Below are 14,991 nucleotides of genomic sequence, written 5' to 3' on the forward strand. Positions count from 1 at the left end.
TTCTTCAAGCTTGTTGAAAATTTACCCCTGGTGGGATCTGATGATGTCCAAATGCTAACATAAATTGTTAAAGCAGAAGGGGGCAAGAAAGACCTTGGAGATGAGTGAATAACAGCAAATATTTTCCAATATACTATGGGGCTTCATCTCCTTACCTTTGTACAGAAAGTGGCATATGGAGAAGATTTCTGGAGTATGTCTACACTGGAGCTGGGAGTGTGCTCCCCACCCTGGGTAGACAGACATGCACTAGCTCCATTTGAGTTAGCACATTAAAAACAGCAGTGTGGATGTTGCAGCACTGGTGGTGACATGAGCTAACCATGCAATCATGGACCCACGGGTCAGGTGGGTTTATTGCCTGTGCCATATTTTTAGTGTGCTAGCTCAAGCAGATGAATTTCTCTCATGGCCATATCCTTAGAGGGGCTTCATACTGTTGTTGTTTTAGTCAAACATGGAACTGCGATTATTTATTTATTTATTTATTTATTTATTTGCCTAGAATCAGCAGCCTCCAGAGCTGACACAGATAAGGCTAGCCTGTTGCTGCAGTAAGAGTGCAGCTAAGCTTGTGGTTTAGTTGCAATGACAAGAGACACAGGCCTAACATGATTCACAGAGACACAGGAATGAAGCTAAAAATAAAACTTATATGTCCTGCACTTATACATATACTGTTGAGAACAATCTTGCATTGTCCTTTAGGGGGATGGATTAGATAGAACTTAATATATTTTTTTCTTTTTTTAATTTGTGTTTCTGTCTTTAATGTTTGAATTTGGCTTCCCTAGATGAAGCAAATAACTGGTCTCCATCTGAACTGTGGGCTGCAAAGATCAATTATGCTAAGATTTGCCCAGGAAAATGGAAGATAAAATCTTTTTTGGTGCTTTTTCTTCATATATTTGTTTAGTTTTAATTTCTGTATCTCTAGGTGTTTTCATCAGTCTATCATGGCTACACCCTAGATTTCTACCCAATAAGCACCCCGTTTTAAAACAGATTGGCAGCTGCCAGATGAAGGAGAAACATACAATCAGGATCTCCCTCTTAATTCTCCATTATGTCTCCAGTAGCCAAGTGAACCAAATCTTGAACCCTTCATCTTGACCCATATTTCAATTTGCTATCATATTGCTCAATCAGTAAACTAGTGTTCCCTTTCCTGATTAGTGATTTTATGCTTTGATAAAACAGTCCTGCATGAATTCTTTCTGAAAACACAGGTTAGAGGGAAAATTGTCAAAAAAATTTCTCTCTCTCTTTCTCTCTCTCTCTCTCTCCTTTATTATCCAGTCATTTTTTTTTGTCATTTAACTCCAATTATTGGATGCTAAGTGCTTTTGGAAATTTCATTGTTAATATCTTCTTACAGTGCTATTAACGTAAATCAACTTTAATAGTGTCCCAGCAAGTGTAAAAGCAATCAAAAATTCAGTACTCACGAATCATTCTGTAATTTCAGCATAAAATGTTAATAGAAATAATATCCAATACCATAAAATATCGGCAAATTCAACTTTAAATATATGTGATGAATGACTTAACCATTCTGCACTGTCCCATGGACTTCTGCAACATGAAACATTTTATTGGCATAGCTACGCCTTAGTCATACAAGGGCTAATAGACAGCCCCCTCTGCTCCATGCTGTCACCATTCCCAGCACAAGGTATACATGGTTCCCTATCATTTCAAAATATAAAAATTCATCTTCAGTTACAAGGGCAGAATTCTTGAGAGGCAGTATGGTGGGGGAACATAAGAACGGCCATACTGGGTCAGACCAAAGGTCCATCTAGCCCAGTATCCTGTCTTCCTACAATGGCCAATGCCAGGTGCCCCAAAGGGAATGAACAGAACAGGTAATCGTCAAGTGATCCATCCCATCACCCATTCGCAGCTTCTGGCAAACAGACACTAGGGACACCAACCCTGCTCATCCTGGCTAATAGCCATTGATGGACCTATACTCCATGGACTTATCTAGTTCTTTTTTGAACCCTGTTATAGTCTTGGCCTTCGCAACATCCTCTGGAAAGTTCCACAGGTTGACTATGAGTTCTGTGAAAAAATACTTCCTTTTGTTTGTTTTAAATCTGCTGCCTACTAATTTCATTTGGTGACCCCTAGTTCTTGTGTTATGAGAAGGAGTAAATAACACTTCCGTATTTACTTTCTCAACACCAGTCATGATTTTATAGACCCCCCTTAGTCATCTCTTTTCCAAGCTCAAAAGTCCCAGTTTTATTAATCCCTCCTAATATGGCAGCTGTTCCATACCCCGAATAATTTTGTCGCAATTTTCTGAACCTTTTCCAGTCATGATTTCATAGAACTCTATCATATGCCCCCTTAGTTGTCTCTTTTCCAAGCTGAAAAGTCCCAGTCTTATTAATTACTCCTCATATGGAAGCCATTCCATACCCCTAATAACTTCTGTTGCCCTTCTCTGAACCTTTTCCAATACCAATATATCTTTTTTGAGATAGGGCAACCACATCTACACACAGTATTCAAGATGTGGATGCACCATCGATTTATATAGAGGAAATATGATGTTTTCTGTCTTATTATCTATCCCTTTCTTAATGATTCACAACATTCTGTTCACTTTTTTGACTGCCGCTGCGCATTGAGTGGATGTTTTCAGAGAACTATCTACAATGACTCCAAAATCTCTTTCTTGAGTGGTAACAACTAATTTAGACCCCTTCATTTTATATGTATAGTTGGGATTATGTTTTCCAGTGTGTATTACTTTGCATTTATCAACATTGAATTTCATCTGCCATTTTGTTGCCCAGTCACCCAGTTTTGTGAGATCTTTTTGTAGATCTTCGTAGGCTGCTTGAGACCAGGGACGGCTCTAGGAATTGCGCCGCCCCAAGCAGGGTGGCACGCCACGGGGGGTGCTCTGCCGGTCGCCGGTCCCGCGGCTCCGGTGGACCTCCTGCAAACGTGCCTGCGGAGGGTCCGCTGGTCCCGCGGCTCCGGTGGACCTCCCGCAGGCATGCCTGCGGGAGGTCCACTGGAGCCGCGGACCAGCAGACCCTCCGCAGGCATGCCTGCAGGAGGTCCACCGGAGCTGCCTGCCGCCCTCCCGCGGCACGCCGCCCCAAGCACTCGCTTGGCGCGCTGGGGTCTGGAGCCAGCCCTGCTTGAGACTTAACGATCTTGAGTTGTTTTGTATCATCTGCAAATTATGCCACCTCACTTTTTACCCATTTTTCCAGATCATTTATGAATATGTTGAATAGGGCTGGGCTCAGTACAGACCCCTGGGGGACACTACTATTTACCGCACTCCATTCTGGAAACCGACCATTTATTCCTACCCTTTGTTTCCTATATTTTAACAAGTTACCAGTCCATGAGAGGACGTTCTCTCTTATCCGATGGCAGCTTAAGAGCCTTTGGTGAGGGACCTCGTCAAAGGTTTTCTGAAAATCTAAGTACACTATATCCACTGGATTCCACTTGTCCACATCCTTGTTGACCTCCTTAAAGAATTCTAGCAGAGTGGTGAGGCATGATTTCCCTTTACAAAAACCATGTTGACTCTTCCCCCAACAAATTACGTTCATCTATGTGTCTGACAATTTTGTTCTTTACTATAGTTTCAACCAGATTTCCCGGTACTGATGTCGGGCTTATGGGCCTGTAATTGTCAGAATCACCTCTGGAGCCCTTTTTAAAACTGGTGTCACATTAGCTATCCTCCAGTCATTTGATACAGAAGCTGATTTAAATGATAGATTATACACCATAGTTAGTAGTTCTGCAATTTCATATTTGAGTTCCTTCAGAACTCTTGGATGAATACCATCTGGTCCTGGTGACTTATTACTGTTTAGTTTATCTATTTGTTCCAAAACCTCCTTTAATGACACCTCAATCTGGGTCAGTGCCTCAGATTTGTCACTTAAAATGAATGGCTCAGATTTGGGAATTTCCCTCACATCCTCAGCGGTGAAGAACAGTGGTAGGCAGCCTGCGGCCCGCATGTGGACCATGAGGGTAATCTTACATTTTGCATGCATGCATCCGACGAAGTGGGTATTCACCCACGAAAGCTCATGCTCCAAAACGTCTGTTAGTCTATAAGGTGCCACAAGACTCTTTGCTGCTTTTACATTTTGCTGACGTTGACCGTCTGCAGGCACGGTCCCCTGCAGCTCCCAGTGTCCGTGGTTCGCCGTTCACCACAGGGACGTGCTGGCCACTGATTCCCACAGCTCCCATTGGCCAGTAATGGCAAACTGTGGCCACTGGGAGATGCAGGGGGGCCATGACTGTGGATGGTAAACATCAGCAAAATGTCTCGCAGCCTGCAATCAGATTACCTTGATGGGACTCATGCGGCCTGCCACAGGTTGCCCATCACTGGTGAAGACCGATGCAAATAATTCATTTAGTTTCTCTGCAAGGGCCTTATCATCCTTGAGTGCTCCTTTAGCATCTCGATCATCCAGTGACCCCACTGGTTGTTTAGCAGGCTTCCTGTTTCTGATGTACTTAAAAATTATTTTGCTATTACTTTTTGAGTCTTTGGCCAGCTGTTCTTCAGATTCTTTTTTGGCCTTCCTAATTATATTTTTACACTTCATTTCTATTTTCCTCACTAGGATTTGACTTCCACTTTTTAAAGGATGCCTCTTTGCCTCTCGCTGCTTCTTTTATTTTTGTTTAGCCATGGTGGCACTTTTTTGGTTTTCTTACTATGCTTTTTAATTTGCAGTATACATTTAAGTTGAGCCTCTATTATAGTGTCTTTAAAAAGTTTCCATGCAGCTTGTAGGGATTTCACTCTTTGTGCTGTACCTTTTAATTCCTGTTTAACTAACTTCCTTATTTTTGTATAGCCCCCTTTCCGAAATTAAATGCTAGTGTTGGGCTGCTGTGGTGTTTTCCCCACCACAGGGATGTTACATTTAATTATATTATGGTCACTATTACCAAGCGGTCCAACTATATTCACCTGTTGGACCTGATCCTGTGCTCCACTTAGGACTAAATCAAGAATTGCCTCTCCTCTTGTGGGTTCCAGGACTAGCTGCTCCAAGAAGCAGTCATTTAAGGTGTCGAGAAACTTTATCTCTGCATCCCGTCCTGAGGTGACATGTACCCAGTCAATATGGGGATAGTTGAAATCCCCCATTATTGTTGAGTTTTTTATTTTAATAGCCCCTCTAATCTCCCTGAACATTTCACAGTCACGATCACCATCTTGGTCAGGTGATCGATAATATATCCCTACCACTGTATTCTTATTATTAGAGCATGGAATTACTATCCAAAGAGATTCTATGCTACAGTCTGGTTCATTTAAGATTTTTACTTCATTTGATTCTTCGCTTTCTTTCAGATATAGTGCCACTCCCCCACCAGCATGACCTGTTCTGTCCTTCCGATATATTTTGTACCCAGGTATTACTGTCTCCCATTGATAATCCTCATCCACCAAGTTTCTGTGATGCCTATTTTATCAATATCCTTATTTAATATGAGGCACTCTAATTCACCCATCTTATTATTTAGACTTCTAGCATTTGTATATAAGCACTTTAAAAACTTGTCACTTTTTAGCTTCCTGCCATTACATGATGTAATTGAATGGGACTTTTTTTCATTTGAATGTTTCTCATTCAACCCTACCCGTATTTTATCATTTTCCATCCTCTCCTCCTTATTAGGGCATAGAGAATCTCCATTAATAGAGTCCCCCCTTAAGGGATGTCTCTGTCTGAACTACGTGTTCCTCCGCATCTGGTGGCTTTCCTCCAGAAATTATTGGGGAGCAGCTAATGGATTTCTAACCAGTAGAAACCCACCACAACATAACAGCATTAGCTTTGGGTACGTCTACACTACGGGATTATTCCGAATTTGCATAAACCGGTTTTGTAAAACAGAATTTATAAAATCGGGTGGAGCGCGGCCATACTAAGCACATTAAATCGGTGGTGTGCGTCCATGGTCCGTGGCTAGCGTCGATTTCTGGAGCGTTGCACTGTGGGTAGCTATTCCCTAGCTATCCCATAGTTCCCGCAGCCTCCCCCGCCCCTTGGAACTTCCGGGTTGAGATCCCAGTGCCTGATGGGGCAAAAATCATTGTCGCGGGTGGTTCTGGGTAAATGTCGTCAGTCACTCCTTCGTCTGGGAAAGCAACGGCAGACAAGCATTTCGCGCCTTTTTCCCCTGGATTGCCCTGGCAGATGCCATAGCATGGCAATCATGGAGCTTTTTTTGCCGTTTGTGACTCTCACTGTATGTGTACTAGATGCCGCTCACAGAGGCGATTCAGCAGCGCTACACAGAAGCATGCTTTTGCTTTTGCATGACAGCAGAGATGGTTACTAGCCATATTGCACCATCCAAACCCTTCCATAAATTGGAACTGAGGATGATCATGGCTACCAGTCCTTTTGTACCATTTGCTGCTAGTGCCCCTGGTCAATCAGCCAGGGGCGCAAAAGCCAAGAGTGGTTACTAGCCATATTGCACCTTCCATCGTTTTGTACCATTGGCTGCTGTCATAAGTGCCCCTGGCCGATCAGCCAGGGGCGCAAAAGCAAAAATTGGGAATGACTCCCTGAGTCAATCCCTCCTTTTTGGTATCTAAAAATAGAATCAGTGCTGCCTAATATAGGCAAGTGTGCTAGAGAACCACCTGCTCTGTGTCAGAGCCCGCAGAAATTATTATCTGTATGCTATTCACAGGGGGTGCTCCTGTAACAACCCCACCTGTTGATTCCGTTCTTCCCCCAGCCTTTCTTGGCTACCGTAGCATTGTCCCCCCACTTGTGTGATGAATTAATAAAGAATGCAGGAATAAGACACACTGACTTGTTAGTGAGAAATGAGTGGAAGGCAGCCTCCAGCTGCTATGATAGTCCAGACAGGACATTAAGCAGTGTGTAGGAGAGAAGCCCAGCATCCCACTGCTAGTCCAGGGGCAACTGAATCTTTTCTTTACACATGAAGGGTGGGGGCTGATGGAGCTCAGCCCCCTGTTGCTATGATGAGGATGGTTACCAGCCATATTGCACCATCCATCCACCAGAAAAAATTAGGGCCAATAGGCTGATGACGAGGACGGTTACCAGTCCTTTTGTACCATCAGCTGAGGCTGATGATGAGGATGGATTTCCATCATTTTGTATGATCAGCTTATGCTGATGATGAAGATGGATTTCCATCCTTTTGTACCATCAGCCGCCCATGGCGGGGGGGGGAGCAAGGATGTTGGTGTTGAGTGCTGCACTATCGCGTCTATCTGCAGCATTCAGTAAAGATAGGGTGACATGTAAAAGAGTCAGAGGATTGTTTTACCTTTCGCTTCTGGGGGTGGGGGGTGGGTGAGTAGATTGCCAAGCTATGCCCTGACCCGCGGGCACTGTGTTTGACCCTAGAAGCATTTGGAGCTCAGCCAAGAATGCAAATAATTTTAGGAGGCTGCAGGAACTGTGGGATAGCTTCAGTCCTCCAGTCCATGCGCATCCATTTGATTCTTTGGCTTTCCGTTACGCTTGTCACGCTGCAGTGCGCTGAGTCCCTGCTATGGCGTCTGTCTGGAGATTTTTAAAAAAGGATTCTGAATTTCATCTTCTGTAACGGAGCGCTGATAGAACGGATAGAACGGATTTGCCTGCCCTTACAGCGATCACATCCGCATGGTCCATGCGGGAGCTCTTTTTTTTATTTTGATTTCGGACTGCATCGCCACCCGTGCTGATCGGAGCTCCACGCTGGGCAAACAGGAAATATTCAAAAGTTCGCGGGGCTTTTCTGTTTACCTGACCACTGCATCCGAGTTCAGATTGCGGTCCAGAGCGGTCACTGGTGCACTGTGGGATACCGCACGCTCCTAAAACCGATTTAAACGCCTAGTGTAGACCAGGCCTGAGATTGAGACTGGGATTTTCTCCAAGATCAAGTTCTTCTTCGAGTGATTGCTCCTATGCATTCCATGTAGGTGTGCGCGCCGCGCGTGCACGGCTCTTCGGAACATTTTTACCCTAGCAACTCCGGCGGGCCGGCTGGCGCCCCCTGGAGTGGCGCCGCTATGGCGCTGGATATATACCCCAGCCGGCCCGTCCGCTCCTCAGTTCCTTCTTTCCGCCCGTGACGGCTAGTAGGAACAGTGGAGTGCTCCCTTACCTCCACAGCCCTAGCGTTCTCCATAGATTTAGTGTATATAGTTGTTAATAATTTGTTAAAGTTTTCTTGTTATAGTTGTATAGTTAGTTGTATAGTATAGTAGTTAGGGAATTAGAGGGGTTAGCCCTCTTCTTCCGCCCCGGTGCGGGCTTATGCCCGGAGCACCGGGATTCAAGCCCTGCGTGGCTTGCCAGCGGCCCATGCCGGTGAGTGACCCGCACGACTCCTGCCTCCGCTGCCTCGGAGAGTCGCACAGATCGGATAAGTGCCCGATTTGCGTAGCCTTCAAGCCGCGTACGAGAAAAGAGCGGGACTCTCGTCTAAAACAACTCCTTATGGAGTCGGCTCTCCAACCTCCGGCGCCAGCTCCATCGGCGCCGAAGCCTGCCTCCGTGAGCAGCGCACCGGCAGCACCGAGCCGCTCCGGTGCCGACGCCTCTCGGCACCCGGCACCGAAGACCCGGCACCGCTCCCTCTCCCCGGGGAAGAAGCACAAGGTGCCGAAGACGGCCTCTGCGAAGAAGCAGCAGAAGCCGTTAGCCCAGCCGCCTCCGACGCAAACGGTACAGGCTGAGGCAGTGCACAAGAAGTGCACCGGGCCGTCGACTCCGGCGCCGCAAGGCCCGTCGAGTCCGGCACCGCCCAGCTCCCCGGTACCTACCGAGGAGGAGCTGAGGCTCCCGTCCACGCCCGAGGCGTTCGCGACGGCGAGGGAGCTGATCGACCTCACCGCTGATACAGGCCATCAGCTACCGGTACCGCCGGTGCGGACACTCAAGTCCATTGGGAAGCCGCTGATGATGCGCCCTCCTTCCCCTGGCGGCCGAGGTGATCGCGGCACCACGATCCGGTCTCGATCCCGATCTCGCTCAAGGCGACGGTCGCCGACGCACCGGGCCCGATCCATGAGACGGTCAACGTCGAGACGCCGCTCCCCGTCTCGTCGCCGGTCGCAGTCCCGGTACCGCTCCCAATCGCGGTACCGGTCGCACTCCCGGCGACGCTCCAGGTCCCGGTCGCCGAGTCACCGGCACCGCACCAGGTCCGGCTCCAGGCAGCGCGGGCGACGTCGAGAGTCACGCAGCCGCTCAAGGCGCCGCCGCTCACGCTCGAGGTCCGGCTCCCGGCACCGCCAGTCGAGCTCCCGGCACCGCTGGTCGAGCTCCCGGCGCCGCAGGTCGAGCTCCCGGCACCGCGCCACGCGCAGATCCCGCTCGCCTGTTAGACCGCATGACGACCGGCACCGTCCTTCGGCACCGGAGAGACAGTTTACTCCGGCACCGGACGTCCGCCCGGGAACCGCTACGGCTCCTCCCTGGCCTTCGAGGGAACCCTCAGTTGCTTCCCCTGAGGGCAGTGCGGTAGACTTCCGAGCGGGGTCTCTTCCGCAGGACCATGGACCCCAGCAGTGGGGATTTTGGGTACCCTGGGCCCAACATGAGCAAGGGCCTCCCCTTCCACCGAGGCAGCCAGGCTCGGCGCGTTCGGTGCCAGTGGCCACTATCAGCAGGCCACCCCCGTCTCCAACGCCACAGACCGCCGCTCACGGCACACCGTTGGGGCATGAGACACTGGCGCCTGATCGCCCAGAGGCAGAGCAGGCACCTGAAGAGGTGCTGCCAGGTCACTCCTCGTCCTCCTCTCCCGACGAGGCTGTGGCAGGGGCGTCACCTTCAGAACCCCCGCCTATTGACCTCAAGGCGCATCAGGACCTTCTCCGGAGGGTAGCGAAAGCCATCAACCTGCCCGTCGAAGAGGTCCAAGAGGTCGATGACCCGATCACAGATGTCGTGGGGGCGGAGGCCCCCGTGAGAGTAGCGCTGCCTTTCATCCGCACAATCCAGCGGAACAATGCCACCATCTGGCAGTCGCCTTCCTCCGTCCCTCCCACGGCGCGCGGAGTGGAGAGAAAATATTCCGTCCCGCCCAAGGGGTACGAATACCTCTATGTACACCCAACCCCGGACTCTCTGGTTGTCCAGTCCGTGAACGACCGGGAACGTCACGGACAGCCTGCCGCTGCGCCGAAGTCCAAGGAGTCCCGGCGCATGGACTTACTGGGCCGCAAGATTTATTCGGCGGGAGGCCTCCAGCTCCGCATTGCAAATCAAATGGCCCTACTATCCTGATATACATTTAACATCTTGGGCTGCCTGGGAAAATTCGCAGAGCTGACCCCGCAGGACTCCCGCCGAGAATTCTCAGCGCTCCTGGAAGAGGGAAAGCTGGCCTCCAGGACCTTAATCAAAGCGGCGGTGGACTCAGCGGACTCGGGGGCCAGAACCGTGGCGTCCGGGGTAACCATGCGGCGCATTGCGTGGCTGCAGTCTTCCACTTTGCCGCCGGAGGTACAATACACCCTCCAAGACCTCCCCTTTGAGATGCAGGGTCTATTCTCTGAAAAAACTGACACGAGAATTCAGACCCTAAAGGACGGACGAGTGGCGATCCGTACGTTGGGAATGCATACGCCGGCCACACAAAGGCGATCGTTCCGGCAGCAACCCTATCGGCCCGTCCCGCAGGCCAGGTCTCGGCCATTTAATAATCGAAGGGCCCCCTTCCGCCGCAGACCATCAGGGGGACGTCGTAACCAGACCCAAGGCTCGTCCAAGGCTCCTCAAGGTCTAAAGCCGGCCTTTTGATGGGACGCCCGAGGACGGCCCACCACTCTCCCCCCAGGATCCATCCCTTTTGTTTTCAAGTCGCCTTTCCCGCTTCCTCCAGGCGTGGTGTTCTGTAACATCGGACAGCTGGGTGCTCAACACCGTCCAGCACGGCTACCGCCTACAGTTTATTTCGCCCCCTCCCTCCCACCCACCTTCCCCGTCCCTCTTCAGGGACCCCTCTCACGAGCAAGTCCTCTTACAGGAGGTCCAGTCTCTGTTGAGCGTGGGTGCCATCGAGGAGGTGCCTCCCAGCAGGCGGGGCAGGGGATTCTACTCCAGATACTTTCTCATCCCCAAGGCGAAAGGGGGTCTTCGTCCCATCTTAGACCTCCGGGAGCTCAACAAGTACCTCTGCAAGCTCAAGTTTCGGATGGTAACCTTGGGGACCATTATCCCTTCCTTGGATCCGGGAGACTGGTTCGCTGCCCTCGACATGAAGGATGCTTACTTTCATGTGGCGATTTACCCCCCCCACAGACGCTACCTGCGCTTCATGGTCAACGAGGCCCACTACCAGTTTGCGGTGTTACCCTTCGGCCTCTCCACCGCACCGAGGGTATTCACCAAATGCATGGCGGTCGTGGCCGCAGCCCTCCGTCGTCGTCGAATTCATGTATACCCATATCTCGACGACTGGCTGATTCGTGGCCGCACCCAAGAGCTGGTGGCGGCTCAGGTGTCCAAGATACTGCATCTGTTCCGGTCTCTCGGCCTACTTATCAACGCCGAAAAGTCCCACTTAGTTCCGGCGCAAAGAGTGGAATTCATAGGAGCAGTCCTCGACTCCAATCTGGCCAGAGCCTGCCTCCCTCATACTCGGCACGAGATGTTGGTCTCCCTTATACGGACACTGCATGCCTTTCCGACAACAACGGTGCGGTCCTGCCTACGTCTCCTAGGTCACATGGCAGCATGTACGTTTGTGACTGCGCATGCACGGCTGCGACTTCGCCCGTTCCAAATGTGGCTAGCATCGGTTTATCGCCCTCATCGCGACCCCATGGATATGGTGGTGACGGTGCCAAGACCCACTCTCCAGACGCTCAACTGGTGGCTAAATCCGGAGACAGTCTGCGCAGGGGTTCCGTTCCGCCCTCCTCGACCGTCGATCACCCTGACCACAGACGCGTTGGCGCTTGGATGGGGGGCTCACATAGGAGACCGGCACACCCAGGGTCTCTGGTCAGCCCAGGAGCTCTCCCTCCATATCAATGTCCGGGAGCTGAGAGCGATCCGTCTGGCGTGTCTCGCCTTTCGGACCCACCTTCAGGACCACTGTGTAGCGGTGTACACGGACAACACCACAGCCATGTTCTATGTCAACAAGCAGGGCGGAGCTCGATCCTCCCCGCTTTGCAAGGAGGCGATGCTCCTCTGGGACCTTTGCGTGACCCACTCGATTCGCCTCGAAGCGTTTTTTCTGCCGGGGGTGCAGAACACGTTGGCCGACCGTCTGAGCAGGTCCTTCGCCTCCCACGAGTGGTCGCTTCACCCAGATGTGGCTTACGCAATCTTCCAGAGGTGGGGGTTTCCCCAGGTAGACCTCTTCGCCTCCCGGGCCAACAGGAAGTGCCACAGGTTCTGCTCCTTCCAGGGTCAAGCTCCAGGCTCCCTCTCGGATGCGTTTCTCCTGCCATGGACGGACTCCCTCCTTTACGCGTTCCCTCCGTTTCCGCTCGTCCACCGAGTGCTACTCAAGCTTCGGAGGGACGGGGCCCGCGTAATACTCGTCGCTCCGGCCTGGCCGAGACAGCACTGGTACACCCTGCTGCTCGAGCTGTCAGTTCGGGATCCCATTCCCCTTCCGTTATGGCCGGACCTCATCACTCAGGACCTCGGCAGGCTTTGTCACCCGAACCTGCAGTCGCTGCATCTTACAGCTTGGTTCCTGAGTGGTTGACCGACGCAGAGAGGGGTTGTTCGGCGGCGGTGCAACAAGTTCTGATGAAAAGCAGGAAGCCTTCGACGCGCTCTACCTACCTCGCGAAGTGGAAACGCTTCGCGCTCTGGTGCGACCAGCGAGGTCTTAACCCATTCTCGGCCCCCATCCAGATCGTCCTCGATTACCTCTGGTACCTGAAAGGTCAAGGTCTCGCGATCTCGTCCCTCCGGGTGCACCTGGCAGCTCTGTCAGCCTTTCGACCCGCTATAGGAGGTCGCTCCGTCTTCTCCAACCCAATGGTAGCCCGCTTCCTTAAAGGGTTAGACCGTCTCTACCCTCAGGTGCGTCCTCCTGCTCCGACTTGGGATCTAAACCTGGTTCTCGCCCAGATGATGGGGCCACCCTTCGAGCCCTTGGCCACGTGCTCTCTGCTCCATCTTACCTGGAAGACGGCTTTCCTCGTAGCAATCACATCCGCCAGACGAGTCTCGGAACTCCGCGCCCTGACGGCGGGTCCCCTGTATACCGTCTTCCACGGGGACAAAGTGCAGCTTCGGCCACACCCGGCCTTCCTCCCCAAGGTGGTGTCGGCCTTCCACCTCAACCAGGAGATCTTCCTCCCGGTCTTCTTCCCGAAGCCGCACGCCTCACCTCGTGAGCAGCAGCTCCACACCCTGGACGTCCGCAGGGCCCTCGCTTTCTACATTGACCGGACGAAACCCTTCCGGCGTTCGACCCAACTGTTTGTAGCGATTGCAGACCGCATGAAAGGCGAGCCGGTTTCCTCACAGCGGATTTCATCCTGGGTGACGGCCTGCATACGAACGTGCTACGAGCTTGCTCGCGTCCCCCCGTGCCGACTCACTGCACACTCGACCAGGGCGCACGCCTCGTCGGCCGCCTTCCTGGCCCATGTTCCCATCCAGGACATCTGTAGAGCGGCCACCTGGTCTTCAGTCCACACCTTCGCTTCCCACTACGCGTTGGTGCAGCAGTCTCGAGACGACGCAGCCTTCGGCTCCGCGGTATTACATTCCGCCACGTCTCATTCCGACCCCACCGCCTAGGTAAGGCTTGGGAATCACCTACATGGAATGCATAGGAGCAATCACTCGAAGAAGAAAAGACGGTTACTCACCGTAGTAACTGGTGTTCTTCGAGATGTGTTGCTCCTATCCATTCCAGACCCGCCCTCCTTCCCCACTGTCGGAATAGCCGGCAAGAAGGAACTGAGGAGCGGACGGGCCGGCTGGGGTATATATCCAGCACCATAGCGGCGCCACTCCAGGGGGCGCCAGCCGGCCCGCCGGAGTTGCTAGGGTAAAAATGTTCCGAAGAGCCGTGCACGCGCGGCGCGCACACCTACATGGAATGGATAGGAGCAACACATCTCGAAGAACACCAGTTACTACGGTGAGTAACCGTCTTTTTGATACATGGGATAACTTAAGACAGTGTTCAAAAAGTCAAGCGATAATATGTTTTGAACCCTCATATCTCACTAGTCCTTTGTCTGATTTCTCCCCAATTATCCAGCAAAAGTCTACCATGGCATAAGGACACAACTATGAAATTGTGTTGATTGGTTTAGCCTTGGTGATATTGTAGGGCTGCCAAAATCACACTAAAAATGGTCAGTTGCTTTCACTACATATGGCAAGCCTTAGCCTTAGTCACAACTCAGGAGGCTGTGTGCAAAAACAACTAGCCAGCTTTGTGTCAGTAACTGGGAAATAGGGTATTGGTGCTGCTACCCTAATTCTATACCAGTCCTATACTTGTGTGATACTCCTGAGCCCAGCTATGCCAACATTTACATCCAGTATCCACGGGTGATGCATCATAAAGCAGCTGCAACACAGGAATAAAACTAGGCCTAGTGTCTCCACAATATTAAGACACTACAGAAAAAACAGAAATAAAACCCTTTTATTTCTTAACTTATTTTTAATTTTGTTTATAATACAAAAGTTCATGTTGAGCTAAGAAAAACCACCTTGAAAACAATTTCATTGCACTCTCTCAGGTCTGGTCTACACTAATGAGGTTGGTCAAGCTAAGTGACGTAAATTATGTAACTTAAGTCGAATTAGCTTAGGTCGACTTACAGCAGTGTCTACATCGCACTACATCATCATAGCTTCTGCCTCTGAAGGAGGTAGAGTACTGATGTCAAAGGGAGAGCACTCTCCCATCGACTTATCATGTTTTCACCACACCTGCTAAATCGATGCAGCTGCAGTATACAGTATACAGTATAGTATACAGTAAAGA

The sequence above is a fragment of the Mauremys mutica genome, chromosome 14 (genome assembly GCF_020497125.1).
Source record: "Mauremys mutica isolate MM-2020 ecotype Southern chromosome 14, ASM2049712v1, whole genome shotgun sequence".
Classification (NCBI taxonomy): domain Eukaryota; kingdom Metazoa; phylum Chordata; order Testudines; family Geoemydidae; genus Mauremys; species Mauremys mutica.